Source organism: Hippopotamus amphibius, chromosome 14 (assembly GCF_030028045.1).
Source record: "Hippopotamus amphibius kiboko isolate mHipAmp2 chromosome 14, mHipAmp2.hap2, whole genome shotgun sequence".
NCBI lineage: Eukaryota > Metazoa > Chordata > Mammalia > Artiodactyla > Hippopotamidae > Hippopotamus > Hippopotamus amphibius.
The window spans coordinates 24,810,217-24,823,621 of record NC_080199.1 but is presented as its reverse complement, the minus strand read 5'-3'; the positions used below and the strand labels follow the sequence as shown (position 1 = coordinate 24,823,621).

Below are 13,405 nucleotides of genomic sequence, written 5' to 3'. Positions count from 1 at the left end.
CTTTTTGGCAGAATGGTAGGTATTTACTATAGATTATGTTTTTCCAATTGCATTTTTAGCAATTGATCAATAATTCAGTGAGTATGATAGCTTTGCAAAAGAATATATTTATTGAAAAGCTTTCTTTAAGTATCAGAGACAGAATAAATATTTACAGCACACCTATTAATGTTTTATGGAAAATATTAACTTCTTTATTAAAAATAAGCTATGAATAATAATCGGTTTACATAATATGCAGTACTTTAAAAAAAGAAAATTAGTAATCTACAATGTTGCATGTAGTTTAGAAGTTACATTTACCTCCAGACACCACAGGATATATCCGTACTTTGAATGAATTAGTTAAAAAATGTTCCTGGTGTATTATTTCTCCCTACAAAGTAAAAAAAATGAATTTCTATATGAAGATTCATAAAATGAATTATTTTTAATAATATTATGAATATCTTTTTTTACTTTTTGAAACACTTATTGAAATATAGTTGTTTCACAATATTGTGTTAATTTCAGGTGCACAATAAAGTGATTCAGTTATATATATATATATATATATATATATATATTCTTTTTTTTCATTCGCTTCCATTACAGGATATTACAAGATATTGAGTCTAGTTCCCTGTGCTATACAATAGATCCTTGTTAGTTACCTATTTTATATATAGTAGTATGTGTGTTTTAATTCCAAACTCCCAATTTATCCCTCTCCCCTCCTCCCCTCTGGTAATCAAAAGATTGTTTTCTATGTCTCTGAGTCTATTTCTGATTCATAAATAAGTTCACCTGTATCCTTTTTTTTCAGATTCCACATATAAGCCATATCATAAGATATTTTGCTTTGTCTGACTTACTTCACTTAGTATGATGATCTCTAGGTCCATCCATGTTGCTGCAAATGGCATTATTTCATTCAACTTTATAACTGAGTAATATTCCATTGTGTGTATATATATATATACATAACTGAATCACTTTATTGATATATATATAACTGAATCACATGTATATATGCCACAACTTCTTTATCCATTCATCTGTCAGTGGACACTTAGGTTGCTTCTCTGTCTTGGCTATTGTAAACAGCCCTGCAATGAACACTGGGGTGCGTGTATCTTTTCAAATTATGTTTGTCTCTGAAAATATATCCAGAAGTGGGATTGCTGGATCACATGGTAACTCTATTTTTAGTTTTTTAAGGAGCCTCCATACTGTACTCCACAGTGGCTGTACTAATTGACATTCCCACCAACAATGTAAAAGGGTTCCTGTTTCTCCACACCCTCGCCAGCATTTAATATTTGTAGACTTTTTGATGATGGCCATTCTGGCTGGTGTGATGTGATACCTCACTGTGGTTTTGATTTTCATTTCTCTAATGATTAGTAATGTTGAGCATTCTTTCATGTGCCTTTTGGCTATCTGCATGTCTTCTTTGGAGAAACGTCTTCTTAGATCTTCTGCCCACTTTTTGGTTGGGTTGTTTTTTTGACATTGAGCTGTATGAGCTGTTTGTATATTTTGAAGTTTAATCCCTTGTCATTTGCATCATTTGCAAATATTTTGTCCTATTCTGTAGGTTGTCTTTTTGTTTTGTTTATGATTTCCTTTGTTGTGCAGAAGTTTTTAAGTTTAACTAGATTCCATTTGTTTATTTTTGTTTTTATTTCCATTACTCTAGGAGACAGATTCAAAAAGATATTGCTGAAATTTATGTCAAAGAGTTTTCTGTGTATGTTTTCCTCCAGGAGTTTTATAGTATCTGATCTTACATTTAGGTCTTTAATCCATTTTGAGTTCATTTTTGTGCATGGTGTTAGAGAATGAATGTAATTATGTACAACAAAATTTCATATTATATTTTCTTCATAAATTATTGATTTCAGTTTTTGGAAACAAGGATTTAATGTTTTACTTTTAAATACAAAAAGAAAACAGAAATTTATGTCTTTATAGTGTATAAAATAATTTGAGCAGTTTTAAAATTATTGTACCAACCAAAATAAGAATTTATCCTTGAGGCAATGCAAAGAGAGATTTTTCTTTCTGTATGTCAATGAAGGAGACTGCTAATTAACTTTTTGACCTAATCTTCTGTTTGGGAGTAGTCAAACTATGCTCTGTTGGCCAAATCAATATGCCCTTTGTTTTGTGATCTAGGAATGTTTTGTTTTATTTTAACATTTTTAAAAGGCTCATTTTAAATGGCTGTGTAAGCACTTGTATGATAGTCTCAACTTTGCTTCTAGGTCTACAAGCCTGATATATTTACTATCTGGCTCTTTACAGAAAACATTTGTCAACCCGTGGGACCTGAAGCATGATGTGGTGTACTGTATAAATATTGAAATCCATATGTTGACATGTTTATCATACATCTTTCTTGGATTTTTTTGAGTTCCTATAAAACAATTGCAAACAAAATTTGCATCCTCTTTGTTATTGTTGTTGCTTTTTACTATTATCATTAGATGCAATATTTATTTCCTTCTATTAGTTGTAAAGCTGCTAGAGGAGTAACATAGTGAAAATATCATTTATGAAAGTAATTAAGTGCTACAAATATATTATTGGGTTCGTGTATTTTTTAAAGAATAATAGCTTCTTAGTGGTATCTAAGGATCAAAAAAAGTTTAAACCATGAGAATGTACCACAATAATCAACGCAATGAAGCAAAACAGTGCATAATAAAATGATGGTATATCATACACAAGAAATTCAACAAGAAGAGATACTACTTTATTTCAATACATACCTGAAGCCTTTGGGAAAAGTTATGCACTATGTAAAGCAGGGTTAACTTATAGGTGCATCAAAATTTGCCACAAAACATAAATATATAACATAGTATTTTACATATCATATGTCCTAAATATAATGGGTGTGACACAAACGTATTTTTGTTTTTGAAGCTATTACACTTTCAAATATTAATATTTCATATGCTTTGTAAGATCACTAAAATACAAATAAGATTAATGTAATCTCATTTGTCAAGGATTATTTTAAAACAATGCAATTTAAAATATTTGCTGTCAAGCTTCAGTGCAGAACTTACTGCTTTTTATTCTAGAAAATACACTAAACCCTCTTTCTACGCCTCTGTATCATTTTGTACATTGATACGCTTACATGTAATTTCAATTATTGGCATTAGATACTGGTAAAAAGATAATTATTTGAGGTTGGTTTTCTGGATTTCAATCCAGAATCCAATTTCTTACTTTTATTAGCTTGGAGAAGTTATTTAGCCTCTCAGTGCCTCAAGTTTCTCATCTGTAAAATAGGAATATTTCATATATATGTCTGATATAGTTGGTATATAGAGTGAATAATTCATATTCATTAATCACTTACAACAGGGTCCTGCTCAGAACGTTATTCCAAAATAATAAATTGTATTTTGACCTGTGTGTGTGTGTTGTGTATGTGTATGATTATTATAGTATGATTGTCTATCATGTGGAACTCCTCTTAAATAGTAATAACTATATTACTAATAATATGATCATTTCATTTATGATTATCTTTATGGAGGGAAAATTCTTGAATATCAATGATAACTGTTACTTTAATTATATATAATGTATTGATATAATACAAATTTGGCAAATAATTGTTTAGCAATATGAGATCATTTTTAAAAATTAAAGTTTAATTTCACTTTTAATTTCTTGGTTTTACATGAAAGTTGAGCTCTCAGTAAAATAGATGCACCCAGGAATAGAACATACCTGTAGATATTAATTTTTTTCACTATTATGTCAGAAACATCAGTAAGAAAATTAAAATATAGAAATATTTTATTAAAATAATATAAATATTATTTTTTTCTGAAATTATCTGATGTATTTTACTGCTGGAAAGTATAGTTTTATGTCTATAAAATTAGCATTTATTTTCAGGTCCTTTTCCACTATAGGTTATGACAAGTTTTGAATATAGTTCCCTGTGCTATACAGTGGGTCCCTTGTTGTTTATCTATTTTATGTACGGTAGTGTGTATATGTTAATCACAGACTGTAAATTAGGAGTCTCTAGCATTTATTGTTTGTAGACTTTTTAATGATGGCCATGCTGACTGGAGTGAGGTGGTACCTCATTGTAGTTTTTATTTGTATTTCTCTAATAATTAGTGATGTTGAGCATCTTTTCATGTGCCTCTTGGCCATCTGTATCTCTTCTTTGGAGAAATGGCTATTGAAGACGATATATTTTTAATTCTGGGGGCAAGGTGACAAATTAGCATAGTGAGAGTTCATTAGAATCATGTTATCTTCCTTCTCTTTCATACTGACCCTCTTGTGCTGACTTCAGTTTGAGATGAGATATTTACTAAAGAGAAAATTGAATGAATACAGTAATAAATTAATTACACTGATTGGGATTCAGTTTTCTGTGTGTTTAAAGTAAAATAAAGAAGGGATACCGAATTTGAAAATCCACTGACCAGACAAATCATTTAAAGACATGGAAGTGAAACAATTCAGTTGTTCTGCAAAATAAGGGAAGTTTAACTTGGGATGCTTCTTACAAATGCTTCTGAAAATCATAAATGAAACAATCTGTTCCCCCAAAGTAGTATGTGGTAACTGCTTTCAACCAGTCCCCTATCGTTATCAAAACTCTAATGCTGTAAGCACTCACTGTAAAGAATAAACAGTCTTTGCATTCTCACTATATAAGCTGTTTGATGACAATATACCGCTGAGCCTCATTCAACTGTTGATTTCAGAGCTCCAAGTTTGCAAACTGTTCATATATGCACAATAAATTCCTATTAAATACCATTTTGCTAATCTGGTGGCTTTATTTTTGCTTTTTCTGGACTTTTGACAGTAAGTCAAATTCTTCTGTGTCATGGATTTCTGTTTTCAATTTTCTTACTTTTTTTTAGCTCAAATCAAAGACAAGAAATTAAAGCTATCACTTGTTTTCACCACATTGACTCTTTAAAGAGAATAGCATTTTAGTCAACCAGTGGGTATTTAGGCCTCCACAATTTCAGTTTACCAACATAAAGTAATACATGATCTACACACAAGCAACACAAAATAAAATCTTATTAATTTCAATATGTTTATATGACAGGATAGTTATTAACATATTTTTCGAGTGTAGTTACTATGTCATTAGATATATCTTTCCATTCCTGTGAAAAACTTAATTTTGAATGTGTGCTTTCTTCTTTGTCTTTATAATCAAACCTCTAATGACTGCATCTCTGTTCCAAGCGACGTTCCTCTCCCCCTTAAGTCAGTCACCCCAGCTTCTGCCTGCTTTTTTTCCCCCATCCTCTTTTAAACCAGTGCTTTTCAATCCTCTAGCAGCCAGTGACCTCAGATCTATTCCCAATACTTCTCCATTCAGTAGACTTCTCATTGCAATGTCTAAATCTTTGCTATTTTTCTGCTTTTCTGCACAGTCTCCGCCTGATCTCAGACCAGGCATGTGCTCAGTAGTTGGCTCTTCTGGTTTCATGTATTTACTTTCCCAGTTACTAGCAAAATAATCTTTTCTGTATTATCTTTCTCCTACCTATGATGCTGGCCTAAGTTATAAATGGTTTTCTTCCTCTCCTTGTAAACCTATATGTTTTGAAGTATTTGTGAAAAGATTATGCAGCCCCTGTTATCCTACAGAATAGGCACTTCAGCTCTAATGACAGTTCCACTAAGACTGTTCACAATGTGGAATAGGTAACCCAACAAGTGAAAATCAGGTGGTTGTGTCAAAATGAGGAAAGAATGAATAATTTTGTCTAAAGACACATAATTAACCACCCCATATATTTCTACTATCATCAATTATTGGCTAAAATATAGCTATAACTCAATTATTTAAACTTGAGATGCTGCCATTTGACTTCCAATGTTACTCATTGTCTGAATCACTTAAATGACATTCTTGGAATTCAAATGTTGAAATCTGTACCAACCTAATGAGTGCTCTCCACTCCTAGTAGAATACTGGATAATAATAATGAACCACTGGTTCAACCATGGCCATCCTTACAAAGTTGAAGCTATTTTACCAATCATTTCCCATTTTATCAGGTGATTTTTATTCTTCTCTCAGGCCTCAATTAAAGTGTTTCCAATGTACTACATGGCAAAGCCATTGAAAACTGATTCTTTTAGTGTCAAAATTAGAAACTCAATCATGAATCACTTCTTACTTATTCTATATAACACAAATAAATCTGAAAGTTGAAATGAGCTAATTATCTATTTGTCACTCAGCCCTTTAAAGGTGAGTGCTAATTCTCATTCATCTTTTTTACTGGCAGCCCACAAAATTCACTTTAAAGATATTTTCTAGATTTAGAGTAAAGTTAAGTGTGAGATGGATTTTCTGGTCTTTATGCAGTATGAAATAAAGAATGAGGCCCCATTAAGCTTTGTGTGCTTTGATTAAAGCATTTCTGAGAGTGCTTCCAATTTGGCATTTCTTTTTGTCTAAAATATCTTATTCTACCTATACTATACATAATAGTTAATTTTTTGAAGCTCTGGTCCAGGTAGATAATATGCCCCAACATTAATAGGATAATTCTCTACAACTTGATGTTTTTATTTTGTAATGATTTCATGCCACCATCCATTTTACCCACAAAAAATAAAAAGTATAAATTCAAAGAGGAGTAGGGTTAGCTTTAAAGAGAATTTAGGAGAAGGGAGAACCTGGAAAAGAGAAAAACCACAGGGTAAAAACCTTGAACATCAGAAGGATAAATCACAATAAAGTAAATAGTTTGGAAGACGTCTCAGTGCCTGCTTCGAGAAAAGATAAAGAGGAGAATAATCAAATGCAGATCAGAGTTGACACAAGCTTTTGTAGGGTTTTGTACATGTTGGAGGAAAATAGGGTAAAGGAAGAATAAGCACGATCTATTAATTTTGAATACAGATATGCTCCCTCAGTATATGAGCCAACTTTTAGAAAATAGCATAAGGGATTCATATGGCTTTAAGGTATTTGTTTTTTATTTTCAGGGAACAATGAACAAATGAGTGGCAAATTGAAGGTAAGATTTACAAGATTTACTGTACCTACATAGCTATAAAAATTGAAGATTCTCTCTGTCTTTGTCTCCCTCTGGTTTGGTTTCATTTTGGATTTATTTCCATCTATGAATCTGTTATTTTCTCTTTTTATGGGAAGGATGCTGCATCTCCAATGCAGGATTTAAAATCATTCATATCTTTGGAATGTCAGTCAGCCTCAAAGATTGGGGGATTAGAGTTGGGAAGAAAGGCAACATTGTTGTTTTTCAAATTTTTAAAAGCTAAATATGAAGCAGCAAAGTGTAGAGTTATAAAGGAGTATTACAGTCATCATAATTCCTAGTCTTAATTATTTGTGTTATAACACTAAAGACTTTGGGTAATGTATTTATTTTATATTAATTTATTTTAGATAATTAATATAGGAAGATATTTTTTCATTCATTCATTCACTCCTTCAACACACATATCCACTTTTTCACAAAAATACAGTCAATCAAAATAGGTATGCACCCTGCCTCCCTAAGTTTACAGTACATAGAACAGTAACATTTAAGCAACCTAACTTACAGGAATATTATGAACTGTTAATTAGATAATATAAAAAATATGAAAAATCCACAAAAGGTCACATACAATGTTAAGGATTCTTACATTTTTTAAATAAATTTATTTATTTATTTATTTATTTATTGGCTGTGTTGGGTGTTGTTGCTGTGCTGCAGGCTTTTGCTAGTTGCGAAGAGCGGGGCTACTCTTTCTTGCAGTGCATAGGCTTCTCATTGTGGTGGTTTCACTTGTTGCAGTGCATGGGCTCTGGGCGTGCAGGCTTCAGTAGTTGTGGCACAAGGGCTCAGTAGTTGTGGCTTGTGGGCTCTAGAATGCAGGCTCAGTAGTTGTGGCACATGGGCTTAGTTGCTCTGCGGCATGTGGGATCTTCCCAGAGCAGGGATGGAACCCACGTTCCCTACATTGGCAGGCAGATTCTTAACCATTAGTGCCACAGGGAAGTCCCAAGGATTCTTATAGTTTAATAGGTATATTTTTTTGAAAAGTGGACCAGCTATATAATGTTCAGGACTCAGTGCAAAATGAAAACGTGGGGACCTTCATTTAAAAAGAAGGAAAAAGTGCTGTTACATTTTTGTCTTTCTCAGTCTCTCTCTTAACTTGTAATTTTGATTTTTTAAAGCTTATTATTTAATAACCACATGCCTGTGAGTATGAAGAAACTCATTGGGTGAATGTAGACCTTTCACAGGTGCATGGTGATTCACCCTGTAATTCCCCATGTGCCCGCTAGGGGGCGCGTTAGTCACTTTCATGACTGGTGGACAGGTGACCTTACTGCAAATTCCCCGCTGGACTGCGCTCTGTAAGTACCTGAATCTGAAGTGGGTGAGAGGCTTACTCCACCAAATTGTCTGCTGAAAGCCTTTTGCAATGCCAGCCTAGGTTAGGATGGCTGCTGGTACGCCCCACCCCTAGGTGTCCCTGGCCCTTTCCCTTCCTGGGCCCACAAACAAGCCCCATGGATGGCAGGAAGTGAGCCTACCCACTACCTTCTTCCTCCTGTGCCTCTTCCCCCTTCAACTCAGGGTTCACTTGCGTGTAGAAAAGAGCGGTGATGGGACAGATGGAGGGAGGGATGGGAGAGACTCCAAGGGTCCTGTGGCAGCAAGACCCGGGGGTTCAGGGAGTTGGGGGGAGGAGTGCAGCCTGAACCCATCCAGAGAGACCTAGAGGAGCTAGAAACGGATTGGTATGCTAGCAAGGCCACCCCTCCATATTAACATCATCCCATTAGACTTTACTTACAAAACCCAAATTCAAGGATATAAGTTATTAACAATTGTCAAACAGTGTCCACGGTATTAAATTCTCACCATGGGGACACTGCACAGAGTCCTGACCCCACACCTATGAAGCTATCCCTGACTACCAACTCTAATAAATAATAGGAAAGCACAAAGGTCTGAGCTCTGTATGCAAATCACCTGGAATCTATGTAGTATTGATCAATATAATCAATTCCTCAAAATATGTTTGACTCAAGATGACCTATATCTAGTTGCATTTTTAAAATCACTAATTAAAAGGACTAGGAGAACTAAATTATCTTTTTGTTGTTCATGCTTATTATGAGGCAATATCACCTCTTCTATCCCTAATAGAAGTCTTGTGTAGTTAGATTAAAATAATATAAATTACAGTATCAAGGAAAGTATTATAATATAGTATATTTTCAGCTTTGGAAATGTTTGGCATTAAAAGAAATACTCTAATAAACCAGTGGAAGGAATTTAATAAAATCTGTTACCCAGTTTTCTATTGACTTAAGTGGAAATTTCATGCATTTCAGTACAACCCCAATGAATTATTTTAGTGATAACTGCTCTCCAGGATTGTTTTTTTAATCCTCAAAATATTTTAATCATAATTAATAGCATGTTAACTTGTGGAATTATTTAATTGTATATTGTTACTGCTTGTGTATGTCTTCAAAAATGGGTAAGTTATATGATGTATCATAATTACTAATACTACAATATATCAGATAAACATTACTTGATATGTGACTAATTAGAAGTGAGTTTTGAAATGCATTAAACAAAGTGATTTAATAAAAATAACTTGCCAAAATCTAATATGTGGCATAGTGGCTGGATTACAAAAGGCATTTCAAAAATATTTGATGAAAAAAAAGCAGGAAAATGTTAATATGAAAAGAAGTTGAGATCAAGAAAACAGAAGAAGTTATACATGGAGACCACTATTCATTAAAATATTTTATTTTTCCAAACATTTAGTAATAACATTCTGATAATAGTAATAGTAATATAGGCTATTTTCTATTAAAAAGTTAAAAATTCTACTCATTTCCCAAAAATAGTTTGGAATTAAGTTATTATCATTACTATTATTATTTTAAATATGAAATATAAATGAATAGTGGAAAAATTCTAAGTAAGTTTAAGAGTTAGATCTGAATCCCTCTTCTGTCATGAATGTTTTTTCTGTCATATTGAATAAGTTGCCTATTCTTTAAGATTTAACTTCATCAGTTAAAATGTACTGTCATATAACTTTCAAGGCTGTAAAGAAAATTCAATTATATATTTTTAAATTTTCAAATACACATCATTGAATTATTGTTCAATCTTTCCCAATTAGAGGGAATACCTGTGAAAACAGCAACCATAAAATTGAAAATCAGTAGTCACATAAGCTTAGAAGAAACTAATCTTGAATTTCTTTATTTCTCACCTAAACTTCTTTTTCCCATAAAGCTGTTTTGACACATATCTCAAAGATGAACATCTTGTTATAACTACATATTTTTATAAGACATGAAAAAGGGTAGTCAATAAATGATTTAGTATATTTTCTTGGCCAAGTATCATGACTTATGCTACAAGGAAAACTTGGATAAAAATTGCTAAATCACACCTTGACTTTGTCCTTGTGCATGCCTCATAACTAAAAGCATTTACAGTATGGCACTAACTCTCAAAATGTTCATTCTAGGAGGTTTAAATCTAACAGATATTCAATGGCCAGCTCAAGTGAATAAGGAAATTAATAGTTGATAGCACTGTGCTCACTTTTTATTTTCAATCCATTGTTATAGCCATGCTCTAAAATTCCTTAACTTAGAAATGAAAATAAACTAGTTAGTTTTTTTGTCCTAAGTGTAAGAAGATGTGCCAAAAATATTAAATATTTTGTGTATGTTTAAACATTTCTTTGCAATTCAGTGTTTACTACAAGGGATATTTTTCCATTATTGCCTGTTTTGCTTACCTTTCTGATTTCTATCTCAAGCCTCTAACAAGTCCAAAATAAAGTGTTTATTTTCCTCCACATTTGTTTTTCCTCTATTGTTCCAAGATCAGTAAAAATCCAAATGAAACAAAAAAACTCCATATACTCATTTGATAGAGCCATAACACCAGAAGTCATTCTTGTATTATCCTTGGCTCTCAAAAACCACCATATGAAGAATATCAATTCTAACTCAAAACACATCTCTTGATTCAGCCAACACCTTCCCATTTCTTTCACCACCTACATGTAAAAAATTAACACCTCTCCTGAAATACTGCAAAATACACTTTCCTGGTCATCCTGCTTCCAGTTCTGCCTTGCAGTCACTATAATGCATTTTCATAAGCAGGTGGAGTAACTTTTTTTTTTTAACAGACAATAAACAGCATATATTTAGAGTGTACAATTTGGTATCCCAATCTCCCAATTCATTCCCCCTCAACCCTCCCTGCTTTACCCACTTGCTGTCCATGTATTTGTTCTCTACACCTGTGTCTATTTCTGCCTTGCATTTCCTCTTTCATAGTTGTTAGCATTTGCCTTATGTATTGAGGTGTGCCTATATTGGGTGCATATATATTTATAATTGTTATCTCCTCTTCTTGTAGGGATCCCTTGATCTTTATGAAATGTCCTTTCTTGTCTCTTGTAACATTTTTTATTTTAAAGTCTATTTTATCTGATATGAGTATTGCTACTCCAGCTTTCTTTTGATTTCCATTTGCATGGAATATCTTTTTCCATTCCCTCACTTTCTGTCTGTATGTGTCCATAGGTCTGAAGTGGGTCTCTTGGAGACAGCATATATATGGGTCTTGTTTTTGTAACCATTCAGCCAGTCTGTGTCTTTTGGTTGGCGCATTTAGTCCATTTCCATTTAAGGTCATTATTGATATGTATGTTCCTAGTACCATGTTCTTAATTGTTTTGTTGTTGTTTTTGTAAGTTCTTTTCTTCTCTTATGTTTCCCGCTTAGAGAAGTTCCTTTAGCATTTGTTGTAGGGCTGGTTTGGTGGTGCTGAATTCTCTTAGCTGTTGCTTGTCTGTAAAGCTTTTGATTTTTCTGTCAAATCTGAATGAGATCCTTGCTGGGTAGAGTATTCTTGGTTATAGGGTCTTCCCTTTCATCACTTGAAATATATCATGCCACTCCCTTCTGGCTTGCAGAGTTTCTGCTGAGAAATCAGCTGTTAACCTTATGGGAATTCCCTTGTATGTTATTTGTCATGTTTCCTTTGTTGCTTTTAATAACTTTTTTGTGTCTTTAATTTTTGTCAGTTTGACTACTATATGTCTTGTCATGTTTCTCCTTGTGTTTATCCTGCCTGGGACTCTCTGTGCTTCCAGGATTTGGGTAGCTATTTCCTTTCCCATGTTAGGGAAATTTTCAACTCTAATTTCTTCCAGTATTTTCTTGGGTCCTTTCTCTCTCTCATCTCCTGCTGGGACCCCTATAATGTGAATGTTGGGGCATTTAACATTGTCCCAGAGGTCTCTTAGGCTGTCTTCAGTTCTTTTTTCTTTATTCTTTTCCACATCAGTGATGATCACCATTCTGTCTTCCAGCTCACTTATTCGCCCTTCTGTCTCAGTTAATCTGTTATTGGTTCCTTCTAGTGTATTTTTCATTTCACTTATTGTGTTGCATATCTCTGTTTGTTTACTCTTTAATTCTTCTAGGTCTTTGGTAAACTTTTCAATCTTTGTATCCAGTTTATTTTCAAAGTCCTGGATCGTCTTCACTATCATTATTCTGAATTCTTTTTCTGGAAGGGTGCCTTTCTCCTCTTCATTTAGTTGTTTTTCTGGGGTTTTAGTTTGTCCCTTCATCTGGTACAAAGTCCTCTGCTTTTTCATTTCCTCTATCTTTCTGTAGCTTTGGTTTTCAGTTCCACAAGACAAAATACTGCTGATACTGCTTGATACTGCTGCCTGCCCTCTTGTGGAGGAAGCTATCTAGGAGGCTAGTGTGTGCTTCCTGATGGGAGGCACTGATGGTGGGTAGGGCTGCATGGGTGGAGCTCAGTAAAACTTTAATCTGTTTGTCTGCTAATGGGTGGGGCTGTGTTCACACCTTGTTGGTTGTTTGGCCTGAGGCTACCTAGCAATGGAGACCACAGGCTCTTTGGTGGGACTCATGGCAGACTCTGGGAGGGCTCACACCAATGAGCACTTCCCAGAACCCCTGCTGCCAGTGCCCCTGTCTCCTCAGTGAGCCACAGCTTCCCCCCACCTCTGCAGGCAACCGTCCAACACCAGCAGGTAGGTCTGGTTCAGTCTCCTATGAGGTCACTGCTCCTTCCCCCTGGGTCCTGGTGAGCACATTTTTTTGTGTGCCCTCCAAGAGTGGAGTCTCTGTTTCCCCCCAGTCCTGTGGAGGTCCTGCAATCAAATCCCACTGGCTTTCAAAGTCCAATTCTCTGGGGAATCTTCCTTCTGTTGCTGGATTCCCAGGTTGGGAAGCCTGACATGGAGCTCAGAACCCTCACTTTAGTGGGTGTACTTCTGCAGTATAACTGTTCTCCAGTTTGTGAGTCACCCACCCAGCATTTATGGGATTTGATTTTAA

The 13,405-nt window shown here is 34.2% G+C and overlaps 1 long non-coding RNA gene across 1 annotated transcript in view; it reads left to right on the top strand.

Annotated features, from left to right (window-relative positions):
• Window positions 1–13,405, top strand: part of LOC130835807 (uncharacterized) — an 81,384-nt gene that overhangs the window by 46,349 nt on the left and 21,630 nt on the right. Inside the window, exon 2 of the long non-coding RNA XR_009049044.1 lies at window positions 6,997–7,028. This is a non-coding gene — a long non-coding RNA (uncharacterized LOC130835807). The remainder of the gene's footprint in view (window positions 1–6,996; window positions 7,029–13,405) is intronic.